A 6000-nucleotide genomic window follows, 5' to 3' on the forward strand; every position below is an offset into this window, starting at 1 on the left:
CTATGATTTGTGGCATATTGTGTCAGTGGTCCTTATGTTGCTAAACATGTCATAAATGGTGTTGAAGTAATTAAGACTTATGAAGCATATGATGAAAATGATAAGAAAATGCTTTCTAAAAATGCTAAAGCTAAATATGCTCTTATATGTGGTTTGGATAGAGACATTTTTAAAAATATTGAACAAGCCTCTACCGCTTATGATATGTGGAAAATGCTTGAAGTTACTCATCAAGGAACTAGTGCTATGAAGGAAACTAAAATTCAAATTTATTCCACTCAATATGAGAACTTTAAGATGAAATCGGATGAAACCATTGCTAATATGTATACTCGCTTCACTACAATTACTAATGGTTTGAACTCTCTTGGCAAGGTACTTACTCAAAAGGATATGGTGACCAAGATTTTGAGAAGTCTCACCAAGGCTTGTCAAGGAAAGGTGGTTGCCATTCAAGAAGCCAAGGATCTCTCAACACTTCCCTTGGAAGAACTAATTGGCTCACTCATGAACCATGAAATTTTCATGAGTGCTCAAGAAGAAGAGGAAGTTGAGAAGAAAAAGAAGACTATTGCATTCAAGTCTTCCTCCACCCATGCCATTAGTGAAGAAGATGAGGAAAGCTTATGTAGTGACATGGAGGACTTGGCACTCTTCTCTAAGAAATACAACAAGTTCATGAAATTCAAAAAGAACTTTGGGAAGAAGCCACAAAGAGGGAGTGACTTAAAAGAAAGAAAAAGCAAAGATGATCCACCAATTTGCTTTGAATGCAAGAAGCCCAGACATATGAAGATGGATTGTCCAATGAGAAAGAAGAACAAATACAAAGGAAGGGCAATGTTGGCGGATTGGCTCAATAGTGACGAAGAGGACTCCGAAGAAGAAGGAAAGAATGAAGTAGCAAACATGTGCATGATGGCACTTGATGATGGGGTAAGCATTTCTAACCAAAACGATTGTGATAGCGAAAATGATGATGATAACTTAGATATGTCATATGATGAGTTGTCTAATTCATTTAAGGAACTATTTGATGATTTTGGTAAATTGCTTGTTAAAAACCAAACCCTTAGAGAGAAGACCAACATGCTTTTAAAAGAAATTGAGATTTTGAAAATAAATGAAAAAGAACTTATAGCTAAATCTCAATGTGCTACGTGTGCTTCACATAAGAAAGAAATTGTTGAATTGAAAGCCCATGTGAGAAGCCTAAAAAATGACATATATACCTTCACTAGAGGTAAGGAAGGCTATGATCTCATGGTGGGAAACCAATCATGTGGTTTTTCAAAAAATGGTATTGGTTATGATCCTTGTAAGAAATAAAAGTTTTTGAGAAACTTTTTTGTGAAATCATCTAGTCTACCTCACTTTACATGCACATATTGTAACCGAGATGGTCATACTATTTCCTATTGTCATGTGAAGAAATTTGCATATCTAGGCAAGACTAAATGGGTACCAAAGGGTTCTAGAACTAACAAGAATGGACCCAAAGTTATATGGGTACCAAAAGCCAACAAATGAACTTGTTTTTGTAGGAATCAACAAGAAAGAGCCAAAGCTTATGGTTCTTGGATAGTGGATGTTCAAAGCATATGACCGGTGATCCATCAAGATTTTCAAGCTTTAAAAGCAAGGAAAGTGGCTTTGTCACTTTTGGAGACAATTCAAAAGGAAAAATCTTGGGCATTGGTGATATCGGTAACATATACTCTCCATGTATTAAAAATGTGCTTCTTGTTGATAATCTTAAACATAACTTGCTTAGTATTAGTCAATTATGTGATATAGGTTTTTGTGTTGTGTTTGAGTCCTCAAAATGCTCCATTGAAAATGTTTCAACCAATGAAGTTATTTTCCTTGGAGTAAGGAAGGATAATATGTATGTTATTGATGTTGATTCTTTTGATAGTAAAAATAAATGTTTAACCGTTATGAATGATAATTCTTGGTTGTGGCATAGAAGATTAGGACATGCTAGTATGGATTCTATTTCAAAATTGGTTAGAAAAGATCTTGTTATTGGTTTGCCATCTATTCCGTTTGTTAAAGATAAACTTTGTGATGCATGCCAATTTGGAAAACAAATTAAAACATCTTTTCATTCCAAGAAAGAGATTTCAACTACTAGACCTTTGCAATTGCTTCATATTGATTTATTTGGTCCTTCTAGAATTGCTAGTCTTGGTGGTAAATTCTATGCATTTGTAATTGTTGATGATTTTTCAAGATTTACTTGGGTTATTTTCTTGACTCTTAAAAGTGATGTTTTGGATAACTTTGTCAAATTTTGTAAAAATGTGCAAAATGAAAAGGATATTCTATTACCTCCGTTAGGAGTGACCATGGTGGTGAGTTTGACAATGATGCCTTAGAATTGTTTTGTGATGAACATGGTTTTAACCATAACTTTTCGGCACCAAGAACTCCACAACAAAATGGAGTTGTCGAAAGGAAGAATAGAACAATTCAAGAAATGGCTAGGTCAATGCTAAATGAAATTTCATTACCAAAATATTTATGGGCGGAGGCCGTCAATACCTCTTGTTATATTTTGAATCGTGTTTTCATTAGGTCCAACATGAATAAAACCCCTTATGAGCTTTGGAAAGGAAGAAAACCCAACATTGGCTATTTTAAAGTTTTTGGATGCAAATGTTACATTTTAAACACCAAGGACAACCTTGGAAAATTTGATGCTAAATCCGATGTTGGAATTTTTATAGGGTATTCAACACATAGTAAAGCTTATAGAATTTATAACAAAAGAACTAATGTTGTTGAAGAATCTATTCATGTTGCCTTTGATGAGACTAACCCGCCTACAAGCAAAAATTTAGATGATGATGTTGTAGGTTTGGGAGATGAGGTTCAAAATCTCGAAATTGGAGAGACTTCCAATGCTCCCTCACAAACTCCCAAAGAGGAACCACCCGTGGAAAAGGTAAATGAAAGCCAAGGTATGAGCTCTAACCTTCCACATGAGTGGAAATTCAAAAGTGCTCATCCTATAGACCAAATTCTAGGTGATCCTTCTCAAGGTGTCACTACTAGAAACTCCCTTAGAAACTTGTGTAATTTCATTGCTTTTTATTTCTCAAATTGAAGCAAAGAATTTTAAAGAGGCCGAAGTTGATGAATTTTGGCTTCTAGCTATGCAAGAAGAAATAAATCAATTTATAAGAAATAATGTTTGGGAGTTAGTTCCAAGACCGTCACATCAATAGGTGATTGGAACAAAATGGGTCTATAGAAATAAGGTAGATGAGCATGGGGTCATTGTGCGTAACAAGGCTAGATTAGTGGCTCAAGGTTACAATCAAGAAGAAGGAATTGATTATGAGGAAACCTTTGCCCCGGTAGCAAGACTTGAGTCCATTAGAATGTTGTTAGCTTTTGCATGCCACAAGAATTTTATCTTGTACCAAATGGATGTAAAAAGCGCATTCTTAAATGGGTACATTATGGAAGAGGTTTATGTCTCTCAACCACCCGGTTTTCAAAATCATAAATACCATAACCATGTTTACAAATTGAAAAAGGCTTTATATGGTTTAAAGCAAGCTCCAAGAGCTTGGTATGAAAGATTAAGCACTTTTCTTATTTCAAATGGTTTTTCAATGGGTAAAGCAGATAATACACTTTTTATAAAAAGAAAATCTAAAGACATTATTATAATACAAATTTATGCTGATGATATTATCTTTGGTGCTACTAATGATGCTCTTTGTGAAGAATTTTCTAAGTGTAAAATAGTGAGTTTGAGATGAGCATGATGGGAGAACTAAACTTTTTCCTTGGACTTCAAATCAAGCAACAAAAGGATGGCATATTCATAGGTCAAACTAAGTACATTAAGGATCTTCTTCAAAAGTTTGACTTGGCAAATGCAAAGTCCATGAATACACCCATGAGCACATCCATAAAGATGGACAAAGATGAAAGCGGTAAGAATGTGGACATCACCAAGTATCGAGGTATGATTGGCTCTTTATTATATTTAACCGCTAGTAGACTGGATATTTTGTTTAGTGTTGGTCTTTGTGCTAGGTACCAATCTTGTCCTAAAGAATCCCACTTGAGTGCCGTTAACAGAATATTTAGATACTTGATAGGCACAATGAATCTAGGACTTTGGTACCCCAAGAACTCAAACTTTGAAATAGTTAGCTACTCGGATGCCGACTTTGCCGGTTGTAAGACAGATAGAAAAAGTACTAGTGGAACTTGTCACTTTCTAGGAAATTCCTTAGTATCATGGTTTAGCAAGAAACAAAACTCGGTAGCTCTATCCACAACCGAAGCGAATATATAGCCGCGGGTAGTTGTTGTGCACAAATACTTTGGATGAAACAAACTCTTAAGGATTTTGATATTGATTTTGAGTGTACACCCATAAAGTGTGATAACACTAGTGCCATTAACCTCTCTAAGAATCCAATATTGCATTCTAGAGCCAAGCATATTGACATAAGGCACCACTTCCTTAGAGATCATATCCAAAGAGGTGATATTATGCTAGACTTTGTAAGTACCCAATTCCAATTAGCGGATATATTCACCAAGCCTCTTAGTGATGAGAGATTTAGTTTCATTAGAAGAGAGCTAGGAATGACCAACTTAAATGAAATATAAGGTTTGTTAGCTATGAAAAAATTTCATATCTCTTTACTTACTTATTTATGCATAATTATTCCAAATATGACATTAATGAGATTTATATGCTTAGATGAGAAAATTTATTGATACTTGACCTATATGAACTATAGTTATTGAAAAACTCAAAATTATAGGTCAAAATGTGGATTTTTGGTGAACTTTGGACTTGTTTTTAAACAAGTGAACATGTGAATTTTTGCATATTTGATTTTCTTATGTGTCTATATGCTTGAATATGTGAAATAGAATGTTTTTAGTATGCCTATAGGTTTATCTTGATTGAAATTTGCATGAAACAAATTTTTGGTACCTCACTTGTTGAATTTATAGATTTTTAGGCCTAAAAGAGTGTTTTTCGCCAAACTTTCTCATTTTTCAACATTTTTCGATTCCGTAAGTTTGTACACCTCACATTTTATTTTATAAAACTGCTGGAAAAAGAATTTTTCAATTTCGTTGCATAAAACTCATTTTCCGTACGGTTCTAGTTTTCTTGGCAATTTTCGAAAAACTTACCGTCAATCGTCATTTTTCATTATTTTTCAGTTTTTCTTATTTGAGCAATTTTGTTTGATCATATTAAAGGTATTAGAATTGGTTTGGGGTCATTTGGGTTAAAATTGGATTTTTTAGAACGTTTTTAAGGGGGATTTTTCTGGTCTGCTGCACCAACCGGAATTCCGGTTGTACCATCCAGAATTCCGGATGGCGCAGGACCAGAAAATAGGGGCTGTTTCGTCTTTTCAATGCGATTTTTCCCCTTTAAAACCCTACCACCGAATTTTTCATTCCCCATTCAGATTTTTTACCCTAATACAGCAGCCACTCTTCCCTTTTCTCTCAAATTCTCTCTTTCAAAACCTCACTTTCATCTTCCAATAATTAAAAAAAAAGAGGGGTGTGTTCTTCAATGGCTTCCTCATCTAATCCCTCCTCAAGAGCTCACAAGAGAATGGCTAGTGCAATTCAACAAAGGGAAATAAGGGCAAAAGCAAGGCAAGAGCCCACTCTATTCTTCAATGATGAGGATCACAACAAATTTGTCAATGATTTCTCTTCTAGGAAGATTCTCAAAGGTAAAATTTGTGATCTCCCTAGCCTTGATTATGTTGATTTTAGTCATCACTTTGATACCCTAGGATGGACATCTTTTATTAAAATTAATACTCCATTGTATCCTAGACTAGTCCAAGGTTTTTATGCTTGCATTACACCTACCTTAGAACCTTTAGGTGTTAGAGGAACCCTTAGAGGAGTAGCTTTTGAACTCAATGTAGCATCTCTCAATGACATGTTAGGAGCACCAAATAGTGGCATATTACTTGAACCCAAACT

This window comes from Cannabis sativa, chromosome 8, assembly GCF_029168945.1.
Source record: "Cannabis sativa cultivar Pink pepper isolate KNU-18-1 chromosome 8, ASM2916894v1, whole genome shotgun sequence".
NCBI lineage: Eukaryota > Viridiplantae > Streptophyta > Magnoliopsida > Rosales > Cannabaceae > Cannabis > Cannabis sativa.